Source organism: Strix aluco, chromosome 5 (assembly GCF_031877795.1).
Source record: "Strix aluco isolate bStrAlu1 chromosome 5, bStrAlu1.hap1, whole genome shotgun sequence".
NCBI lineage: Eukaryota > Metazoa > Chordata > Aves > Strigiformes > Strigidae > Strix > Strix aluco.
The window spans coordinates 1,348,487-1,373,236 of record NC_133935.1 but is presented as its reverse complement, the minus strand read 5'-3'; the positions used below and the strand labels follow the sequence as shown (position 1 = coordinate 1,373,236).

Genomic DNA, 24,750 nt, shown 5'->3' with positions numbered 1-24,750 from the left:
GGAGCATCATTGTCTGTGGTAGAGGGGACACGCGTGGGAGGGGGGGGGGCACTTGGCGAGCCGGCCCCAGGTGGGGGGGGAGGATGGGGAGGGAGGTGGCGGCACCCCCCGGCTCGGGGACTGACACCCCGGGCTCTGCTCTCTGCTCCCCCCCGTGGGCGGGGAGTGTTCCGGGGGGGGTTTCGCTGTTGGGAAAAGCGGCCGTACCCCGAGAAGGACTTTTAGTGCCAGGGTGGGGGTTGGTTTGTACCGGGGGGGTCGCGGATGGCGCTGCCTCAGCGCAGCCCCGCGGGCGCCGTGACCCGGGAGCGCTGGGGAAAGGGGGGGGGGGGTGTGGTGCGTGTGTGTGTGTGTGTTCACCGGCTCCCCCGGCGCCTTTCGGAAAGTTTTGTGTGTCTCCCGGTGGGGGGGGCCGGGGCGGTGTGTGAGCAGCGGGGGGGTCGGTCCTGCCCGCTCTCCGCCCGTGTTATCCGCGGGGTTGGGGTTCGCATCGATATTGATTCGCGGGGCTCAAGGTTTCCATCCCTCGCGTCTGGGAGAGCTCGTTAGTGGCGACTTGTTTCCATGACGACAGGACCCCTCTGAGTCTTCGGGGTTATCTATTTGCCCGATTTCTTTTTTTTTTTTTTTTTTTTTGCTTTTCATGGAGCGTATCCATACTAGTATCGTGTTTGGTCACCGAGGAGAAAAACGAGCAAATAAAACCTCCGTGATCCTGCGGCCCCTCTGCAGCGTTCCTGTAGCGCTCCGTGATTTCCCCAGCCCTAATTAACGAGCCACGGGATGGGACTAAGCAAGTGTGTGAGTTACACGAGGTTTCTTAGTACTTGTTTTACTGCCTTACCTCCTTTTAACGACAAAGCTGAAACTAAGGCACGGTTTGGCCCGTCTCTGGCTCAGACTACTGCTTAGACACGTTAGTGCTGGGAAGTGGATGTTTGATCTCTCTGGGTATCGTTCAGTGGCAGAGAATCCTCTGAGAGGCGTCGCAGTCTCTGTAGTTTTATTGTTACAGCGGCGCTGGGAATCGGTAGTGGCTTGTTGTGTAACTTTGTCACCTTCTTGTGGTGTGACCTTGACAGGTCTCTCGCTCCTTTCTATCCCCCCTGTCTCAACAAAAGGAAGCGTTGCCCACTTGTACCTCTGAAGTGCTCTGAGCTCATTAAGCAAAACACTTCTAAGATGAAGTACTGTTAAAACTGGATATATCTTTTTCCGTTATGAGTAAACGTATCTTATACATCCCTTTTCCCTAACGATCCAGGTGAAAACCCCCCTTTTTAACTTCAGTCTTTATTTAACACAGCACAGTGCTGTTAGCTCTTCCGACGACGTGCAGTGTTACCACCCAGCTGAAATCAGTCCTTCTCATCACATTGGTGCTAACTACCAGTCCCTGCTTCCCTGGGTTAACTTCATCAGAGTCAGGTAAAAAGGAGAGTCTTTAGCATTCCTACATTTGTAGGAATATCCGCTATGACAGAGCGTACATCCGGCGAGAAGGTACAGGAGTAAAGAAGGGAAAGACTGTAAAATTGACTGACAGTCTTGATCACTCGCCTGAGAGGGACCTAAATGCTTTTTTTGAGAAAGAGAGGGAGCGAGCAGACATGCACTTTTCACTTAACTATATGTCAAGTTAAACATCTGAGACTCTTCTACCAATTTTCATTGTTTCCCGAGAAACACTTTAACGTGTGTTGTTCTGTTGAGAAGCATTGGGAGTGTGTAAGAAACGTTTTAGAATATACAGTTCTAAACTAAAATGCTGCCTGAGAGATGTTCGGTTGTGACCCATTTTAGATGACAGGAGTAGTAAGTTATAATAGTAGGGGAACTTCAGTAAGAAGGGTACATTTTTCTTCTTCCTCAAAATGCTCCTTTTAAGTGAATATTATAAAATAAGTATCTCTCATACTGCGAAGAAGACTCTATCCCCAGCTCAGCTCAGTTCAGCAAAGTGCTAAAACATACGCCTCATTCCAAATGCATTAGTGTTCTCTAATATCAGTAGGCATATCGTGCTTCAAGCTTGGAGTTAAATGTTCCAAAGAATCAAGGCCTGTGACCTTGACTTTGGTATTCTGGTTTTTAGCAGCTTAGTAGCGAGACATCTATCTGAAAAGATTTCTTGGGAACTGGGGACAGTCTGACCATTACTAGCCCTTAGTTACCAGCAAAGTAATTTTATGACAATCCCATGAAAATGACATCTTAGTCAGCATCTCGTCTCCTTTGGATGTCATTGACTTAAATTTCCATACCGAACTATTAAATTTTTACTACTTAGTGCTGCACTGTCAGTATAGGCAGAGGGAAATGGATCTAGGGTTTAACTCTGCTTTACGTCCTCTGCAAAGCTCAATCTTTTATTACTGGTGATAGTAAGAAACAACAGATGCTCTGGTTCAATTCTCAGACCCTCATTCCCATGAGAGGAAAAAAAAATTCTTCATTTTGTTTTTTAAGACTGATAACAGGGCAGCAAGAAAGATAATTTATAAGAAGCCTGTATTACCTTTATAGTTATTTTACTGAACAATAATCGCTTAAGATGGTAAAAAGACATCTGAGTCTATGAGCTGGCACTGACAGAGGTGTTCTGTTTGAGGGAGTGGAAAAAAACCACATAGACCTGAGGGCTAAATCTTACAGGTATGGATGATCATGTTGCTTTATATTGTGTTTTACTCAGCACGATACCAGAGCAGCTTGGATATAACGTACACTGGTTTTCATAAACAAACATGCTTCTGACAGTGTTCACATTCAAACTCCGTATTGCTCAAGCTGCAGATAGCTTAAACTCTGCTGGCATGTGGAAAGAAACTTAATGCTGTTTGTTTCTCTGGTGCTGGAAGTCCCTCAACTGGTTTGATGAATAAGATACTGGACCAGTATTTAGTGGAGGTGGTTGAGCTCCTCTCTCTGTAACTGATCTACTCTGGACGAGTCGCTGTACCCCTCTCTTTCATCTTTTCCCTAGTCATCCTCCCCCTATTTATCATCCGGTCTTGTTTGTTTGGAGTGTAGGATCTTCAGTGGAGAGTCTTGTTATGTGCATGTATTGTGCCAAGACAGATCTCTGTTGGAGCAGCAGAATGTTACTGCCGTAAAATAACAAGAAATGATAGCCAACATTTTTCCTGTGTTGGTCACCGTGGTCTTTGTGTGATCACTAGTTACTGTCTGCGAGGCAGTAAGATTGTTGCAGATCAGTGTGAAGATGTAATGGAGAAATTGCTTCTAGAGCTAGTTCCTTAAAATTTCTTTTGCTAAACGTATGTGGAGGAAACAGCTTTCAGAGAAGAAGTTCACAGATCTATCCTCCGGGGACTAGAGAGTAAATAATGGCTCATTCCTGTTTTTCCTGCACACCTATGTTTGCTGTCAGCTTGAATGCACTAGTTTTCTGAATGTAAAAATAAGGTAATCATTAATTTTAAATATGCATATTAGCAGCAAGGGGCTCATCAAGGTCAGAAACCAGCACGAAAGATCCAAAGTGGAATCTTGAGGGTTTTTTTTTTTCCAGTATTTTTAGGAGGGAGAAAGGCAGATGAGTTTCCAAGTATACTTTTTGAGCTTGTAAAACACACAGCTTCGTTTGACAGGAGTGAATAATGATGTTAGGAAGGTATGAGAGCTGTTCTGTATTATTCCAGTTGGGAGCTTAATTATGTTCTTCATAAGCTACTATAAAATGTTTACACTTCCAAATACAATGTACTTGGTTCAGCTATATTTTTTTGTTTGGTCTCACTTTTCAAAGTCACTGTGCTAATCGATACTGATGCTTTCTGATAAACTGGGCTTTTAGATTTTGGCAGGGTTACTTCCTGTGAAAGGTTTACAGGTGAAAATCTGACTTTTAAAGCGACCTCTTTTCTGTTACATACCGTAGATTTACTTCTGTCTTTCACCAGAATTTAGCTGGCACAATTAAGAAAAAACAAAGAATGTATTTTCACATACCAGTGGAAGGTAAAGTACAACTCTTCTGTTCTGGTCATTTTACTCTTCTTCAAGATGAGACTTCTTAAATACAAAGATGTAGAAAAGCTCCTTTCTGACTTTTCATTTACTTGCTGTATTTTTAATGTGTACAATGATTTCAAAACAATTTAGACTTTTAAGGCCCAAATTTGAAACAACCCAAAGAAATTTGTTTTCTTAATAAACGTATTCTGGAGGAAAACCTCCCCCAGGTCTCTAAAATGCCCGATGTTGCGCACCTGCAAGTTCACATGCACAAACTCTCCAGTCACTTTGGAAGTTTTGGGTGTGTTTTCTACTTACAAAATAGATGCACAGTGATACCAGCTCAAACTCCTTCCAAATTGAAGTTGCTTCCAAATCTTTTTATCGCTCAAACCACTAATGGAGTTCAGTAGCTGTAGAGCTCTGCCAGTGAGTCCCACTGAACATGGTGTGGCCTCCTACATGAAGGAATAGAGTGCATGGTAAGTTTTATAAGGATTTAAAAATTCGGCAAGAAGTATGTCACTTGGTGAAGAGAGAGACATTGCAAAAGAGTTACCCAGATAGTGGTGAACGGGGTAGTAACGGTTAGTGGTGTCAACAGTGAGCAGAAGCCAAATTGCAGACGTTAGAGCAGATCAGATCTGAGAGTGAGCAGACCAGACTGCCTTACTGCTTCAGAAACACCAAACAAAAGGATTAAAGGCCGTGAAAGCAAAGACAGAGGCGTTTGCTGGCCTCTACAGATTCTGCAGGATGAAGTCTTCATTATCTCTGCACCTTTGCCTCGATTGTAAAAAGTTCATCCACTGGTGATGGGAAATATCCGTGGTGTAATTCTAATTCAAAAAAGCTGACTAGTATCTAGAGACAGAGGCAAAAAACACGCGGCAAAGGGTTTGTCTTTGCCGTATGATATCTTTGCTCTGGCATCTGGATCGTATCGAGCAGAATTCAGAAGCCTCTGCTCTCGGGAGAATCCTTGAAAATCTAAGAACAGCGTAGTGCAACCTTTGGAACAGTTCACATTTAAAGCACTGGAGGAAAAAATAATAATTTTTTTTTTTCCTTTTCTTTCTGATAACTGGAAAAATGTAGGCAAATTTATCTGCTGGCAGTTTGGAGGATAGAGGATAGACTGCTGCTTTGATTGGCACCCCAGATGCACGTATGCTGCTCTCCAAAATGTGAAGAATGAACAGCCCAAGAAATCCGTACGCAGCAGGAAGAACAGAAAGCACGTTCCCTGCTTACAGCTCCGCACCCTTTGTAATGCCTACAGAGAGGAGCCGCTGGGTGTGTGAGTCCAGGTGGCAGGAGCTGCTCTCTCTGGCCAGCTGGCCTGACTCCCGGCGTTGGATGGTTCCCCTGGGCCCTGCCACTGCAGCAGAGACGCTGCGAGCGCCGGGGGCTGCCTGGGCGGCCGTGGGAGCCAAGGTGCAGGTCTGGGGTGAGGCAGGGAGAGACACCCCCCCCCTCCCCTCTGCAAGGGCAGCGGCCCCAGCAACAGCCTGCCCGCTTCTTTGGAGTCTTTGGAGTCGTGGGCTGACCTCGTCACGCTGGTGAAGCTGAGCAGCACCCCCAGTTTTGTCACTTCACGCCAGGGTGTCTGATGTTGCAGACAGTGAGTCTGTCCCAGCTCCATTTGGAGTCAAGGGCAGAATTCTCACTGATTTCCATAGGAACAAGATGTGTTCCTAAACATACTTCAGTAGCTAGAAAGAAACTTCCTAATAAAGAACGAGACTATAACATTACACAAAACATCAAGCATTGTTGTAGGCTTCAGAGCTCCTAACACTAACATGCTTGCAGTCCAAGGGCTGTGAACACCAAACCTCGAGCATTCCTGGCAGGACCGGGAGGATTAGCAGCTCTCGTTCTGCCCTGAGAAACAATTGAGGCTTGATCATGTTGCTGATAAAATCCTCCTTATTCTAATGGCACTATTCAGGTCCCTTAGATGATATCAGGAGTGGAATTCTAGAAGCAGTGAAGTGTGACATGATAGCTGTTACACAAAGGATTTACTGTGTCAAGCAGAAAAGGCAGTGGGATTTCAGTTCACCTGAAGAAGCCAAAGGCCCTTTCCCACACTGATGTGGAGGCTGTTGGAAGTTACCAAGGAAAACGTTGGTCTGCAATTCTGCTGCTTTCAGTTGTTATCTTTAGTCAGACTGGTTCCTAATGAAAACTGATTTTTCTTCCTTTGGGTATTAACTTTTTTGCCCTCTTTCCCCCCACATCTTATGTTTACCGACATTCCTATGTTTCACTGCTTCTTTAAAAGAGGTTGAAATGAAATTCCTAGAGCCTGTTGCGGGTGGGAGCTTCCAAAGCGTAGCTCATAGATATCTGCAGTTCCTTGCTTGCTTTCCAAAATCCCTGCATTCCATTAATTTTGACGCTAGAAATCCACTGTTCTGTCCAAATAGAGCCATCAGGGTGCACGGAAGCGGTCGGACGGTCGTTTCAGTCAGGATTGTGCGTTTGCTGTTTGTGTTGCTTTCCCAAACGTGAGAGCTCCAGGGCTGCTTTGGCACCCAATTCTCAGCTTGCGGTAGTCAGAATACCATTTTTGCTGGTTGCCAGGTGAAGCATGGTTATCTCCTGCCTTGGACTGATTTGGTTTTGTGGTGAATATTTTGGAGATCACTTTTTTTTTTTCCCCCCTGTATCTTCCGAACAGCATCAACATTTATCAAATTCTTCTTCGCTGTCCCAGCTGAAACCAGGACATTCACCTACTCCTCTGCCCAACAATTCTTATGCTTGGGGGGAAAAAAAGCCAAAAAAAAAAAGTTTTGTTTTGTAAAGCATGTGGCTGATATATTTTCCCGTTATATCACTTCCCAGGTAATTTATATTTTAACATTCAAAAACATAGACAAAATTCTACAGAGGTAAACTTTCCCAAGGAAATTGTGTTTGCTTCAGACACTTCATCTTGAATGGCAAATATGAACGTTCAATATGCATTAAAAATCCAGAATAATGATGTTGTCTTATGTAGCTAAGGTTGGGTTCTTTGTTCCTCTCTTGTATAACCATGGCACATCCTTTGGACAGAAAGATGCCAGGATAATAGACCAAACTTCCTATTCTGAAGATACAAAATAGAATTTCTAAAGGTACAAGATAACCCAAAATGCAGAACGTGAATACAAAGCTGTCGGACTGATTTACTTGAAAGCTGTAAAAGACAGTGTAAGACTACAGGCAGAAACGGTGTCAGCCCAAACTTTTATAGGCATGAAGAATTTAACACTATCCAACATGGGGGAAATGTCGAGCATGTGTGAATGGAAACTGAACAGTGTCGTCACAGGATGGTCTTCACTGTTGTTTTGTGGGGGGGAAAAAAAAAATTAAGACTTTCCTTCTTCTAAATATCATGTTGTCGGTTGCACTAACAGTTAAATTCCCCTCACGGCTATGGGTGCAGGAGCCCTGGCCTGAATAAAACACTGGTTGCATATCTGGCTTCTTGGGAGAGTTGCTCACGGACAGATTGGGCTCGAATTGAAGAGTCATGAGAGAAATCAGTGAGTGGCCGTTCTCAGTATTGAAATAATTTTTATGAAGCAAGTTCAATGTAGTCATGCTTGTTACCTTTTTTTGACTGTGTGGAGTTTTAAGAGTAATTCATTGTGATCCTGTTGTAAAGCATTGCAACATGGCAGCATTTCCTTGATTAAGATGTTGCAGAATTTTCATTTTTAGAAATACTATTGGCAGGGATTTAGAAACCTGGACTTTAGCCAGAAAATAAACATTCACTGAAGCCAGCTATGCGAGGGGATTCTGTGCACACAAGTTGGAGACTGTTAATTATTACTTTGTGTTGCAGCCTCTCTCCTCTGTGTTTGGGCAAATCTGTGAATTCCTACGTGAAGTAACTCGGTGGCCTCGGTGGCCGTGTAACGGGAGGGCTCGCTCTAGAGCAGGGGCAGTAGCCAGCAGAGTGGTTACGGAGCCCCATCCTGGCCCAGAGCCCTTCAGGGACTCGTGGCAAATGGAAATGGTCCTCTGGGCTTGGTGCTGCTCTGCTTCCAACCTGTGATTTGTGACAGTCCCCAAGTTGTTCTTGTGCTAGAAGAGCAGCGGGTGTCCCCGTCACTGTGTGGTCAGCACCTCTGCTGCAAAGATCAGGCTCGGTCCCTCTTCACTCCCTCCCCTTTCTGTTTCCTTCCTTTGCACTCAGGGTGAGCGTTGCTGTTCATCTCTTGACTAGTGTCAGTCAAAACAGCTCCCTTGAAACTCTAGAGGTTTTACATAAGAGACAAGTTTTACATAAGAAAGCAGCTCACGTCATACATTGCTGATGATAATTACTTGTTAGGAGCCTCACACACAGAACTGTATTTATAAATTACAAGCCCATCTTGCAACAGAGAAACCATTCATCTTTATTTCAGAGTAGAAGAGCCCAGGTGAAGCGTTACGGAACAGGGCTCAAATATTTCTTTAATATGAAATAACTGTTTTCAGGACGTGTATCCTACTTTTCTAAGTCCATGGGCAAATTCTTATTTATTTGAATGGAAGCAAGGTCAAGCCCCATGCACCTGAGGGATGCTATTGTGAAAACAAACCCTTGCTGAGTCCCCTCTGCAGGGATTGGGACGCGCTCCTGGCCTGTAATCTAAATATAACAATGTGAGATTTATGAGGAAGGGATTTGGCAGTAATAATACTTCTTTTGCCTTTCTACTCTTTATCATTAGCTTCCCACTCTTTGGGGTCACTCTCAGCAGAGCGCTGTTCATCCATTCATTGTCTGTGTTAGTCTCTATCTTCTTCCTCATGGTAACATACTCATAGCAGGGGAAGCTCTATCCATCACTAGTCATTTAAGCCCTAAGGCCATACTCCAAAGCTTGCTTTCACTTTTTTTTTCTAGAATCTATTATACACAAGAGAACTTAATATATATCCACATACAGACATACATGCGTAGCTCTCATTAAAATTAATTGTGTGTGTTCATTTTATGCTTTTGTAATTGGTCTGATCTCTCAGTGATAATATGAGGGGCACAACAAGGTTAACGCTTATGGCAAATTTTGGTCCACAGTTTGTAACCCTTATACCTATTTTTTAACTCCACCTAGCTTCTCCCTAAATCTTCTGAGTTTGGACTGCAGTGGAAGATTTGCAGTAGCATAAACGTGAGTCCGAATGTTTGAGAACTAATAAGAACAAAATTTATTACTTTACATATTGAACATCCCTCTGAACTTACTGCAGTGATGGAAGTGAAACATGGAATAAAGATGTTCACAAGGCTTCACAGCTTTAAACATTTAAGAGATTATTTTTCTCTTTTGTTCTTCTCTGAAGTATGAAATTTAATCTAATAGTCTTAAATCAATGGTAATTATAGTCCAACCTTAAAACCTCAAGCAAGAGCTCCCAACAACACAGGGATGCTTTTCAGAAGCGCCCTGTACTGCCTGTCTCACAGTAAGCCCTGGTCTTGGTTCTGGGTGCTTTTTAAGGAAAGATAAAAGAGGAACAATATTCTCCAGGAAGGCAGCACCTTTCTTAAGCAGGATGTGTTTGTTATTGTTTGTTTCGATAGTTAGGCTTTAAAAGCAAGCATTGTCTTTTGCAACCTTCTGCATAATAGTTATATTACAACGAACCATTAAAAGCCCTGTATAAAATAAATAATGTAAATTAAACTGTAGTGCTGTCACTTGTCACGATCAAAGCTGAGATTTCTCTTCCTTTAGTTGCTGAACTTGCTCTTCCTTTTCTGCTCTGCCTTGTCAGTCTTGCATCCCTCTTTAGGCGGGCTTAGGCAGGCACGTAGTGGAGAGTAATGGCACTTTTGTCATTTATTTTAATTGCCAAAGTAAGGACTGGCTGAGTTTCGCAGTACATGGGTGGCGTGGGCTGGGCTAATAAAGCTTGGGTGTCCAGCAGCTGCCTACAAACTCCAAAATTTGCCAGACTTCTATTTATTGTGCCTTCTTCCTCTTCATATCTTGCATAGGAAATGATACTAGGAACAGTGGCAGTGCTTTTGTTTAATGCAATACTGATCAGAACCAGGAACACTCTTTTCCTGTTTCATGAGCCTAATCCCTATTTCCTTTGCGTTTTCCTTTTCCTTTTCCTTTCTGTTTGGTATGAAGTAAATGGTCGGGTGTTTTAATTTTGAACATCAAAACCAAACAAATGTTTATCCCATTTAAACACAAACATCTCTTCTAGTTTTTTTCCAATTCGGCTGCCAAAACAACAAGAAATACCAGTCAGCTGGATAGCCGTATTGGAGAATTTATATCTGGCACAGAGCGGCCCCCGAGAAGAACCTGGTTTTTCCTGTGAATTGAGACGCTGAGCGCATGATATGATCAGTTTGTTTCCAGAGTTGTCATCATTGCAGGTCCTATTTTCTTGAAGACAAGTCCTGTCTTCTTGCACAAGAGCATTTTCCATGATTGAAAACCCAGAGATGCACAGAGTTTGAAGAGTTTAGGAAACCACTAAAAAAATCTCAAAGCTGGTTTTAAGGGAGTAAATTACCTATGTCCTTTTCTTGAGGGGAAAAAAAAAAAGCGAAGGCATGGTCCTCAAGAAGCTTTGGATCTTCAGTTCTTAAGCCCCGACTGGCTTCATGGAATCACAAACTTTTTTAATCCAGTTTCAAAAAGTGCTGTTAATATGAAATATATTTTTTGATAGAGACCCGTTGGGTCATATGGTGAAATTCTCTCACCTGTCGTTTCTCTATCCGTGCTGAATACAAGCCATCAGTATGATGGTTTTGTTCATTTGGGGGGGGGAGGAGGAGGAAGGAAGGATGTCAGCGAAATTAAATTGCCTAGCTATTAGTAGCAAAGCAGACCCAATAATGCAAGCTGTGTGTTGTATGGCTTACTGTACCCCTGACAAATGTAAGGATATAACAAAACCAGACGTAACGGTATAACAAATACAGAGCCTGAATTTTGAAGCACCAAGTGATGATGGATGTAGCTGAAATCCATCGGGATGGCAGATTCTCCAGCCTTCCTTCCCCTGTGAAAGGGATCCAGACTTCCCAGTGAGACTGAGCAGAAGTTTCAATGATTGACCACGCATAAATAAGCACCTAAGCAAGACTGAAGTATGCTTTATCACAAGAGTGAAGGATCTCTGAAATGTAATGATACGAGTAGTTAGCAGCAGATCTCCCACATTAGAAGGATGAAATAATGTCTGAAGAGCATGCTGCTTTAAGACAGAAGTAGTAAAGTACCACTTAAAATTTAAAAAATAAAAATTCCTTCTGCGTGTTCTGTTTTCTTAATGGTGTGCTGTATCAGTTTTTGGTCAAAACCGAAGTTCACCAGGACACAAACCCTTCATTTTTCACCATATAAAGCACAATACACTAGAAAGTAAAACCCTCAAAACACAGGTGATCAGCAGGACACAAACAAAAGGTGTAAATATCTACACAGTATTGGATTCCTACCAAAAAAAGCCCTGGGAAGATTGTCATTCTTATCTCATTAGGACAACAGAAGGGATCAGCTGCTTTCCTAGAAACAACTTAAGGACTGCACGAGTCTGTTTTTTCTGAAGACCTTATTCTCCAGAGGCCAAAAACCAGGCAGTGTGCAGGCTGACCACTTCACAAGAGCCTGCTGAAGCTTTTGCCTGCTGAATGCCCTGTGCAGGGTCCAAGAGCAATTTTAAGTTGAATATCTAGATAGCTGCTGTCTATGCTCAATAATAACTGCATGTCAGTACAGTGGCTTTGTCCTTTCACGGGAATCTGCTTTCAGGATGTAAAAGTCTGTTTGAAGAGTTTTTCTTGCATGCTCTGACCCTGAGCTGTGACTTCATTATATTCTGTGGTTTTAGAGGGTCCAAAGCTGGGTTGGCTCTTCAGTAAGGCACAGTGAAGGGTGGGTTATAAGTATCAAATTGTGAAGTTTTTGTTCCTGTAGCTGACCGTTAGAACTTGAGGCTCTGGTAGTTTGTATTTGCCCAGAAGCAGACTTGCAGCCCGCCTGGAGAGCGTCTTCTCGTACTAAGAGGTTTCAGAAAACTGTGGTCTTTGTGGCCGTTTGAAGTCATGATTTGTTCTTGTAGAGTAATGCTTTGATTTCGTATGGGCATTCTGCAGGGATGGGGAACAGGGCAAGGAGACTGGGCTTTGGTGTGGTTCTTTTGGGTTGGGCAGATCACACAGGAGCAGGATGGGAGAGTGGATGAGAAGCATCCGTCTAGCTTGCTGCCGTGTCTCTGGTACTGGCTGGGCTAGATATCTGATACTGGTTGGTGCTGGTCTCTTCTCACAGGTAATTAGAACAGAGGGAACGGCTTTAAACTGCAACAGGGGAGGTTCAGACTGGACATTAGGAAAAAAATTTTCCCAGAAAGAGTGGTCAGAGAGTGGAAAAGGCTGCCCAGGGAGGGGGTGGAGTCACCATCCCTGGGTGTGTTTAAGGGTCGTTTGGATGAGATGTTGGGGGATGTGGTGTAGGGGAGAACTTTGTAGAGTCAGGCTGAGGGTTGGGCTCGATGATCTCAAGGGTCTTTTCCAACCTGAATGATTCTGTGATTCTGATTCCTGTCGGGTAAGTACAGGGCAAACGTATTTCCGCAGATAGACCCTTTCAGCTTCTGGCTAGCTGCCTCACAGGTACTTCCTGTATTCGAGGTCATAGTTTTATGTTTAATAGCTGTTGGTGGATGTTTTTATCCATAAAATTCATTTAATTGTTCTTGAAATACAACTAAGCTTTTGCCATTTAAAAAAAAAAAATCCAGTTAAACCGCATGGTGGAAAATACCACCTCCTTTTGTCTGGTTTAGAACTGCTGTGTGATAATACTGTAATTCTTGTATTGTGAGAAGTGATGCATAACTGTTGCCTATTCAGTTTGTCAGTGTCACTTGTAGATTTTTATAGACTTTTATGAGATTCCTTCCCAGCTGAATCTTCCTGGTCTGTTTAAATGCTTGCATACGGAAACCATTCTATACCTCTTACTATCCTCATTCCCCCCTGTTCCCTTTCCAGCTCTGGAGATGTAGATAAACCATAAACTAGTACCATGATATAATGAGCTTTTCTTTTGTTCCCTTTTTTCCCTCAGCAGCTTCTGAAACGCTCTCTGCTTTCTGACTGAGTACTAAATCACCATCTGCATGGAATTGATGCGTATGAATTTTTTTATTACAACTTTCCTATTTCTAAGATGCAGTAGCCCACCACTGTGCAAAGCTAGTGAAGGGAGGGGGTTTCCTCCCTGCATTACTTTGCATTTACCAATGTGAATTTCATTATCTGTCTTATCCCCCAGTTACTCAGTATCCTGAGTGATGGCTTCCCCTGGAATGATTTCTGGGTGAAGACAAGGAAGTGTTCTGCCAAGCTGTGGATGCTTCGAACGGGGAGTCAGCTCAGTGTAAGGGAATGTGTGTCTCGGGACTTGTCAGAGTTTTGTAGAATCGGAACTCCTAAGTTCTCTAAAATAAATTCAGTCAAGAAATTCTTCTATTAAGCCTGTGCATTTCTTTATGTTCAGCCACAGAGTCTTTGAAGGATTTAATGGGCAAAACCTGACAGCCGAGTGAGGTTATGGAGGAGTAGTGGCATCAGGAATGTGAAAGGTCTGCACTGCTAGTTTTTAGGATCAAGGGCAGCGGCAGGAGGAGCAGAACACATGGTTCCAGAAGATAAGTTGACAAGGAGAGGAGAAGACACCTGGAATCACAAAAAAAGAGATAAAGGTTGGTCTCCACCAAAAATCTGTTAACTTAGAAACAGCATCTTGAGAGGAGGATGAGGCTATGGTCAGGTACTCGATGAGCGGACAGCAGAAGCGTTCACAGAATACGTGCGCTGTGGTCATTGGGGTTCTGTACATTTTTGGTTTTTCTCAACTGGCAAGAGTGAAGCAGTTGACTTTATGCTGTGTTTCTTGTACAGATTTAAAGTTCGAGACAGAAATGGGACTTGTTTTTTCCTCACCGTGCAGTGTTTAGGTCAGCAGTAGGAATTAGACTCTTTACTGCTGAGAGAAGGGACCTTCAAAGTGATCTGAACTCCCCGTGCTTATTCAGACTGCTTTAAAACTAGAGTATGTGTCCTTAAGGATGCAGTAGTTAGGCTTTTTGTGTAAAGCAATCTTAAGATGTGTCTCCTCACGAAATACAAAACAAGAAGAAAAATATTCAATGTTGTCAAGTCTTCCTTCCCCTCTAAATCATAAGTTTTGCCCATGTGGAAACTAGCAGTGGCTTCAGTGAGTCACCAGATGTTCAGGGGTTTTTCCCTTCCTGTGTCTTTGCCTTGGCTAGGGTATGGGTAGTCGTTACCTCTTTGGGAAAGCAAATTTCAGTTATTGGTGTTGCAAAAGGATTTGGTTCATTGTGGACTCACAGAGTGTGCCTAGGCAAAATACTTAAGGGGGCTACTGTCTAGCTAGTCTTCGCACGAGCCTATCTCAAGGAGACAGAAGAATCGTGGAACATCGTCAACAGCAAACAATAGCAGCTCAGATATTGAAGAGAATTGAGTTATTTTTGCAGTAGTCCTTTGTCGTGGCATCCTTGTGGTCACATGAGCAGTTTGAGGTGCCTTCATTTCCAAATATGGTATTAATGTTATTTTTGTTTGTAGGGGATTTACCTCCTTGCTTTGATTTACCCTGTGAATTCTAGTTCTGTCCAGAGCTGTTTAGACCCTCTAATCATGCTCTTTTGCTATTTCTTTTAGATTAAGGCATCAGCATTGTCAGCATTAACCTTTTATATCATCAAAATATCTACAATTTTCCTTTAATTACCTTCTTTGCTGGGAGAGTAATCTACGGAATACATTCCCTCAAGAGGCACTATAAAGGTATTCTGTGTTTCTGACAGCTTCAGGCATAACTTTGGGCTGCCTAAGGTATATTTGGAATAATTTGTTTCTCCCTCATTCTCTTTTTATGTATTTGATTGGTTCTTCTCAGCCAATGTCTTAAGTTCTACCTTCTTTTATACTGCAGGTGTGTTCACTCTTTGCTTTTACATGTTTCTCCAATAGCCATGTGACAAAAGACTTGTTTGATTTCAGGGTGATAGTCTCGCTTATCTTCTTCTAAAACCCTGTACATAACACTTAAATAGAATTAATTGTGTTATTGACATGGTTCTCATTCATATTTTGCTGGCTCTGTTCCTTATATGCTCTTGCTTAAGTGACATAACCCCCTTGTAGTCACTGCATCCATTCTTCATACGGACAGAAGTTACCTTGCTGTCAGTTCACCATAGGTCCACGGGCAACTTTCTGTATCAGATTTCTTTTGCTTGTAATAGTTTTTGTTCTTTTTAGTTTGCATAGTGGTTATCCACTGTGTACTTGGATTTGCTTCACTTGGCATCTCCTCATTTCCTTGAGAAAGTTCAAGTCTGCATCTTGCAGTGATCCTTCTCTGTGTCTGTTGTATGTTGTAGTTAGAGCCTGGTCTCCTGTCAGTGCACTATTCCTTGTTTATCTCTGAGGATGTTCACAGTTGGCCCTCTCTGCTGGAGACAATCAACTGCTGTCAGAAATACGATTTCTTCAAACTGTCTCACACTTGGCTGGTGCTCAGTCCTAGTAGATGGGACGTGATTCATTGAACTGGAGGTATTCATGCACAGTTCTCTCCCCCTGTCGTCATTCAGCGGAGTCAATAGCTCATTCCTTATCTTCCAAATGGAGATCTTCATATTGATTTGCATGCGGAAAGTGCTTCCTTCTCCACTGAACTGAGTATAGATACAGATCTGTCTGCTGCGGAAAGTTTTAAAAGATAAGTGAGATGTATCCCAGGAATGTCTAAATATCCTCCAGGAGAATTTCTGCTTAGGGACCCTTAACTTACCTCTCTTCTACTCAAGGCCTTGAACAGACAACAGATTTCTTGTCCTAGTGTAATTTGGTTTGGTTTGGTTTTCTTCCTGGAACACCATTCCGTACTTGATTTTAGAAACGAAACATGGGGCACAGCAGTCTTTTCCACAAGAGCTTGGTCTCTTTGCAAGGTTGTGCCTAGATATGGGAAGCAAGAGCAATGATCACAGCTAGTCAATCCATCATCCTGGGCCAGTCAGCAGTCCCTACTTTAGATAATGTAAGCTCTCCCCGAAGACTTGTTCCCAATATCCCTCTCTTCTTAATATCTGTTATTGAATTAATACTCAGTCTGCCCTTTGGATGAAGCTGATCTTGGGCCAGCAAAGCAAGCTGAGACAACAGAGCTTTAGCACACAGAAAACTCAAGCCTTGCGTATTCACTACTGCCTGAGAAGAGCAGGGCTGACATCTCAGATAAGGCCCTTCACAGGTATGTGCGGCATTGTTTAGCTAGTTAATCTAATAAGTAAATCAATATTTTGTTTATTGATTTTAAGTGTTTTAAATTCTGTAGCTTGTTCTCATTGGTTGGTCGTGGTCGTTAACCTTTAAATTATTTGAAGTTGGGAGACTGGGGAGAGGGGATATGGGTCAGTGAAAATCACACAAAGGTGCCTGCTGCATGGTACCGATTAAATAGATGTGGGCTAAAATGAAGCAGACGTTAGCGGAGTCAGTCGGATCTGAGACACTGGGTAACAAAACTGACTGTTTCAAGTGCTGAAGGAATTGTTCTTTTCACATAGTTGGTAAAGTGACTTAAAACGTTGCTCAGTGATGAAGTATTACATGGTGATTACTATGGAAGTAAAAAATACCACTCTTCCTGCTGTTTTCACTTAAGTCCTTCCTTAGCTACATTGATTCTTAAAAGAATTGGAACAGGCTTTGAATTTTCATTCTGCACAACTGGTTTTAGTTTCAAAGTGCATTTAGGGCAGAAAATTTCTTTTAACAGTGTTCAAAAATACCTTCCCTGTACCTGGTAGTCCAGTTATCAGTAGTGAGTGCTAAGGTTTTTAAGTACATCTTCCTAAACAGCTGAAAGAAATGTGCTTTTATTACCCAAAGCTACATACTTGTTCAGTTGGACTCTAGCCTGTGTTTTGCATAAACTTGCTTTGTATGTGCAACATCCTTTTCATTCCCATACCTTGTTGCTAAGAGGCTTTCTCAGTCATTGGTCCATTCTCACTCTTCATTTTTATTAATATCCTATCTCATATTAGTTTCTTGTTTCCATTTATGTAGTGCGCTATGTTTCAGCATAGTTAATAGGTGTTTTTTACTGAAAGACAGTAAAACAGCTTTGGAGTAGGTTTTAAAACATATTTTAGTGGGTTTGAAAACCTGGTTTGTCACATTTAGCAGCTTGAGACAATGTACTGTGATTTCCAGCTTCGTTCAGGCAGATTCCAAAAGGTCAAGCTATTAAGTGGAAACACCTTCATGAACTCAAGAATATTTAAAACTTCTCTTACACTGAACATGCCGTGTGCATTGTGGCAATGACAGTCGTTGCTTTGCTGGTCATTCAAGGTTCAGGACTGCACAAGGTTCTGACTCGCTTCTGTTTTCCTAAACCTGTTCTGGGGCCTTCTTCGAATACACAGAAAGTCCAGATAACAGGAGAGGTTACTCTGGTGGAATGTGACTAATCTCATGAGGATCTAGCAAAAAACAAGGTCTGAGCTCGTAGATCTCATAGATATCCTTTCATATGTGCCATATATCATGTATGCTCTATATCATATGTATATCATATACATATTGTGTATCTATGATGTGTATGTTGTATAGATTGTGTATATATCGTATCGTGTATATCTCACATCATTTTCAGTTATTTTAGCACAAGCAGCTGAGGACAAATGTTAAAGCAGGAAAGCCTGAAATGTCATTTCCATTGCATTGTGAAGTGCATGTAACAATAAACTTTTAGAGGCAAGTTTTCTGTAATTAAATTAAAAGCAAGAATGTTTTGAAATCTTTGGCATCCATTTCCGCTCCCCCGTGTTGCTTACGTGAAGTATTCTGACTTTCTCCAAGATGGGATCCTTCTTGGTGACCAAAGGGACTAGCATAGTGATGACTTCACAGCATCCAAAGGGTGAAAGTCAAGCTGCTACACACGAAAGGGGAGCCTTTTTGTTAGGGCAATATGAATATACCTGTCAGATTTTAAAACCCTTCAGGAATACTTCAGAAGAAAAAGAATATTAATATCCAAGAATATTCCTTGTCCCTTAAGATGAATGCCTGAAAATCCCTTGTCCAAAAATGTTACAGAGATCTTTCAAGTAACGGGAGAAATGGCTTTCACATCACTTGTTCTCCAGAAGTAAAACTTCCTGGGGTTTGAACAGAAGTCACGCTGCTTGTAATTAATGACAGAATCATTTTTATCTTTAAAAAAGCTTATTCTTAAAAGAGTGAGACATCAAAAGGGTCCAGGTCCAGTAAGAGAAGTAGGATCTTTGATTCTTTCAGTCTGTCTCTCTGCAAACCCTGACCAGAGCAGATGATTGCACTGATCCTCATGTTGTGACGCTGTGACACAACGGGAGCGAGGGGGTGCTCACAGTGACCTGTCAGCACTGCAGGGGTTGTTATATAGTGCTGTTACACTGGGTAAGCATACTGGAGACCTAAGTTGTCAGTTGGTCATGGAGCGCTGAGGTAACTGGATAGATTTTTAGCCTATGAATAGCTGAAAACTGGAGAGCACCACTGGAGGCTGTTGGGTGCTGTCTGCAGACTGTGCTGGAGTGTGTGGAACTGATCTACACGCGGGCTCTCCAGCGGAGTCGGGTTTGAAACAGTGGAGAAAATACTAATATTTGCAGCGGTAGTTATTTTGTGTTGTAAAACTGCTGATTTTCCTGATTTGAAAACAACTTTAGTGATCTGATTACCTTTTTCCAGTAAGAAAGTTCTGAAGGACTGAAGTATTCATTTTTTGAGTTATATTATGGGTAGCTTTAGAGTGCATTAATTTTTTCAGCACTGAGCCAATGGGAGAAAAAACATTTATCTTCGTATGAATGAACAATCTGAATGATGTGTTTGCATGACAGAACAATATGAATTTTACAGAATACACAAAGAGTTTTTATTTTCAATAATTGTATTAAAAGCAGAGAAGCTTTAGTATGGCTTTTAGTAGTGAAAATAGGTGACATAAATATATGTTTTATAATATAAATACTTACGGCTCATGATTTTTTTTCTTAGGGTACAACAAACCTTTCCAGAATGTTTTTCATGCTGCAACTACAAAGGCAAATTGAAATATGATGCAAAGTGGATAAAAAAGTAGCATGCTAATGAGGTGCTGCAGTGTGATGTTGACAGGTTGATAGATCCATCGTAGTGGAAATGCTTTTGCCGTAGCGCCCACTGTGTAACTGCTCGTAATAAAACCAAATTACTTTTAGACCTCTCACGTTGCATTCTCTTAAATACACAGGCACACACTCACATTTTCCTTTGCCTCTGCTCAGGCTTTACCAGCAGCTTCCTCGCACGCTGGAAGACCTGCCTTTGTAGGCAGAGGATGTGCTGTAGGAGGCCCTGATGTTCAGGGGGTTTGGGTTTTCATGTTCATGTCTCAGCTGGATCCCTACTCTGCTTTTCTGTCGTCATCATGGAAATACCACTTTGCTCCTCGCTAGTATCTTGCTAGTACAATGGGAAGCCTGACTGGAGGAAAGATGGGTAGTTTGGATGCTTTTCCCTTGTTACAAGGCCAAGGTGGAAGTTTTCACTAACGTTCTGGTGGTGCTGATGTTTGCTCTTTGTGAGCAGTTTGAGACCCGCTGACATGCTCGAAGGCTGAGTAAGGCTGAACTCAGTCAGCTCTTGTTCTCCTCCACCTGTTAGACAGAGAACCCAAACCCTTGCGGCAGGTTAACTGGCAGCGCTTTCAAACACTGATTAGCTCTGAAACCTGGTGTATGTACTTCTGCGGGAGATCTGCCTTTTTTATAGTAACACTGGCTTTCAGAAAGCATTCTGATCCCTGTTCCCACAGAAGGTTTGAAAATGTCTGTGGGTCGTCACACCAGTATGACTGCCTGGATTTTTAAATTAATTGTTTTAATTGCAAATGCTCTGTTAGCCCTTCACATGGACATTCTGAACTGACTGTATTATACAGTTGCAGTTGAGACAGTGCTTTAAAACCAGCTTGTTTCAAGTTCATTGAGCTGATACCCTCACAGGTCTGTCTTAAGTGCATCTATTTGTCTTGTATTGCACACATTTAGCAGTCAGTCAGAGGTCTTTAGTTCAGAAGTCTTTGTATTGCTGTCACAAAGGTGGCTGCTTTGGCTTTTCTCATTGCTTGTTGGGTTGTAAACGTAAATTGTCATATTTGTCTTCATCCCTAGCCAGTTTTCCTTTCCGCTTCCTTTAATGAACAATGCCTTCTGGATTTCTTTATGGCTTGTTTTACTTGAAGATCCCGGGTATTTTTCTACTAGATAAAAAAAGAGGCTTACTCTTTCATATGTATCAGTGATTCTTAGATGTGTGCTTTTTGCAGCTTTTACCTTTATTAGTAATCAAACGACTGTGCCCTGCAAGGAAGCAAACTGTGATGTTTAAATTCTGCTTGCTACCTCTTGACTCCCCTGAAGAAGATTATTGCTTCTTCAGGTGAACTTTGGTCTCATCTCTGAGCATATTTTCCAATAGCCTTCATTTGAAGAGCCCCTTTGTGACACGGTTTATGATGTTGGAAGGCAGTTGCGGTGCAGGTGCCTCGCCTGGTTATGAACCTTTCTGGGAAGGATTAGGTGGAACTTGGTGCCCACTGTGTTGCAGTTTCAAGTTGCAAGCCTGATTAACTAAGAAGTGTATTCGTAAGTGTGATTTTTTTTTTCTTAAATTCTTTCTTAATTAGTGCTGTACTTCAAGGTGAGTTTTCTTCTTAGACTGAGGGAGATGCTTCTGTAAGTTTAGAGTGGCCTTCCCAATTACTGTTAATTACCTTATAATAGGAGGAAGATGATGAAGTGCATGACTTGCTTTGGAAATTCATCTGTTCAAAATTGCCTTTGGAAGTTGGTATGCTTAGAGCTTATGAGGAAGGTGAAATCGCAGTTTTACCCTTTTTGTCTGGCATTTTCAGTATACAATTGAGGTAAAGACGGTAGTGGGGGGAGAAGAAAGACTCGACCCAAAAGCATCCTGCGAGCGTAGATAGCTCTTGGCTAGAAGTGTATCAGGTTAAGAACAAAGCCTCCTTTAAACTGACGTTTTGTTATTCACTGGATGGTGTTTCTAACTGATAGGGGTTTGAGCTACTGTGATGTACCTTCTCAAAGAAAACACAATTTTTAAGCTATGTAAACATCAGTCTAATCTAAAACATTCTGAAACCGTTTCCTTACTACTTCAAATTAAATGGTGTTTCAATAAGTGATAGGACAAGAGGTAATGGCCTCAAGTTGCACCAGGGAAGGTTTAGACTAGATATTAGGAAGTATTTCTTTACAGAACAGGTTGTTAGGCGCTGGAATGGGCTGCCCAGGGAGGTGGTGGAGTCCCCATCCCTGGAGGGGTTCAAGAGACGGGTTGACATAGCGCTTAGGGATATGGTGTAGTTGGGATCTGTCAGTGCTAGGTTAACGGTTGGGCTAGATGATCTTCAAGGTCCCTTCCAACCGAGATGATTCTGTGATTCTAAGTGCATCTTTGAAATAAGCATTTTGATCCAAGCTTTATTAAAAGGTAGTTCTAGCTTCCTCATCAAGGACTCTTTGAGTTTGTCCCATATTTCTCACATGACAAGAGATAGAAGGCTTCCTCCAGAGAGAATACTGAAAAGATTGAAACTGTTTATGGGAAGGTGGGATGCAAAAGGTCATACAAATTAGAAGTGATACAGCAAGGGAAGATCAGCCCTTTTGTAATGCCAGAACAAGAGAATGTTAAACTGGTCAAATAGCATTTACTGTTTATTTACAACTAATCAGTAGAAGTCATTAGCTAATAAGATATTCATGCTGATAAGAGCTCTAGAGAAGAGTAGACATTTATAGAAACAATGAAATAACTGTGTAATAATTCACTGTTACGATAATTACATAAAGAGTTTTCAGGAGTACGTTTTTTCTTCAAAACATTGCAAGCCTCTAATGAAAGGGATATAGAAAAAAATTACCTCTAAGACAAAGTTCTGCTCGTGTGCACTTGCAAATATCGAGCAGTCTGTTCTGCAGAAGGAAAACTGGATTTGACCTATGACTAATATGACAGCCAGATTTTCTGTAGGAATTTCATGTAGCCTTTCCTAACCTACTGAAATACCTCTGAAAATCTACTATTAAGAATCAAAACTTCCAGTTTGGGTTCTTATATTGAAACTTTTGTCATTGACATTGTAATGAAGTTGGCATTAGAATTAGATTTCTGAGTTAGTGGCCATATGGAAAAATTAAAGCATATATATAAGGAATCGAGTGACAATAACTAGGGTTAAACAGAAATGTTTTTTGCCTTTTCAAGGAGGAGGAAAACTCACAACTGTTAAATCAACCCAGAATTTTTCATTTGACCCAGGACAGTGTGTATTTATTTCTCCTGCTCTATAAATCAGAGAGAAATAAAATAAGACTTTGGATGTTTCTAGAATAAAATTTTGGATTTTTTTTCTGTTGTTCTCAAATGTCTACATCTAGAATATGAAACATTTCTAGTTTTTAAAAAATAGTAATTTTTAGCTGACTTTATAAGTTGTTATTCTTGTTACAGAACTTAATTTTTGGTGCATGCAGTGTAATCAAAATGTTCTATTTTGATTTACACCATGAACAAGCAGGAAATCAGCTCTTTTTCTCGAAGAAGGCTTCTTAAGAGCAAGAACTTGTGTAAATTCTTATGAGTTAAACTACATGTGTAAAGAATTTAGACAACTGACTCAAGAGAACAGAGCTGCACTTAACTATCTGGAGTACAGCCGTCTGATAGTGCTACCAGCCTGGCCAGTAAGCAGAAAATGAGGATGGTTAAAGTAAAGTTCTAGCAGTTGTAGCAAGGTGTAAGGCTACCTGAAGGAAAAACAAAGAAACAAAACCCAAACCCTATTGCAGATCCCGCGATTAGTCTAATGTTTGACTTCTGCTGTGTTTAAATCTGTTGAATACACATTTCAGGATGAGGCAGCAAGGTTAACAGTGTCTCAATGCAAAGAAGAGGCAGAAGAAACCCTCAAAATTCATGTACATGGAATAAGGTATTATTCTGGCTTTTGAAAAGTATGTAAACCATTCTTTGGGCAGATGATTTCCTGTAATCAGTAAGATTTTAATGCTTAGAAATTTTTCAGTATTGTGGTCAGGACAATTAAAATTTTTCCGTTGTATTAGCGCAGGATGGATAAGATGCTAAATAAGAATAAATTGTATCTTTGCATGAAAGACCTTGGACTGGCCAGGCTTTCTTAGGAGGGCTGTGTTTATTTGCTACATTTTGTTATAACTACAAATCTCGATTATTTTCTTAAAGCAAAACTTCTTCTCGACAACGTATTTAAAGGTTTGTTTGATTTATGCTCACATTTAAGGCCTACAGCAGCTACAACAGCTGATGCACCGACTATTCAAAAGTCCTTGGAAAAGGCTGAAAAGCCTCCTTTACCATTGCTGGGGTGCCTGAATAGGCCACTAATCCTAGATGGTAATGACATGACACAAATTAAACCAAAACATGCTGCAGTCTATGCTTACCCTTTTAATTGATGTTGAAGTCCAGGTATTAAAACATGAGGATTCAGGGGCAAGGGCTTAACCAAGATAAGGATTTTTTTTAAGAGAGAAAATAGGACAACAAGGAGAATATAGAGTAATATATGACCTTTGCTCAAATACCACAAACCAAAGCAATATGTTTAATAGTGTAGAAGATGGCTGATTACCAAGGAAGCTGAAGAAGGGACTGCTGACTTTGATTTTTGGCTAGAAAAGATCATGTGTCAATCAACTTAGAGATAATGGGGAGGTAGAGGAGGATTTTAGAGGCGTCTGGAAAGCAGAATGGGATTCCAGAACAGGAGGGGTTCTTCAGAAGTCATCTGGTCATTTCTATTCCCACCATTTGGGCTGGAGGGACTAAATCATGATTTAAGCAGCTGGAGGAGGTAGAAGATTGGGAAGGTGTAGAGTAAGGTTATCCAGGATTGGAGAAATCACTTGTGCATCAGGCTCCTGTTTCCTTACTTGGATGACCCCATTTTCCATCACACTGTCACTTAGTTTTTGTCTCATTCTCACCTTTGTCTCTTGAATGATTAGCCATCTTTCCCTCAGAGTTTTCCAGAGATGACTCTGAGTTGTCATTCCAGGTAAAATAGGAAAGGCAGATTTCAATCCTTCTTTCTCCATATCAGACTTCTTTATGTGGGGGAAGGCTGGAATTCAGGCTTGGAACACGTAGCTGAAGTGGGTTAATCCTAAATATAAAAAGCCCCTCTGCTCTTCACAGACTCTATTAGATTCAGTTCAGGTACATTTGAGTTCTAAGTATTTCATAATTCGGTGTATTTTGGATGTAATTTACTGTCCCGAGACACAATTGATTGTCTGGGCTGTATGACTTCATCCATACTGATAAATATATTACATAGTGGGCACCGAAGGCCTTATGCTTAGTGAAATGAAAATCACTGCAGAATGAGCATCTGTGACAGCTGCCAAAAGGATTATATTTTTATTAGACAAGACGGTCAAAAAAAGTTTATTATAATAGATACAATGTTTGGGCACAGACCTTGAAAATGCATTGAGATACTAGGCTTAAAATAATGCTCTGCTCATAAAATTTACCTGCATATTGTTCCCCACCACCTTAACTGCTGTAGCACCAGC

The 24,750-nt window shown here is 41.6% G+C and overlaps 1 protein-coding gene across 3 annotated transcripts in view; it reads left to right on the top strand.

Moving 5' to 3' along the window:
* The window catches only part of SHISAL1 (shisa like 1), a 150,486-nt gene that overhangs the window by 65,392 nt on the left and 60,344 nt on the right, over nucleotides 1–24,750 (top strand). The gene's annotated exons all lie outside the window — the stretch shown is intronic.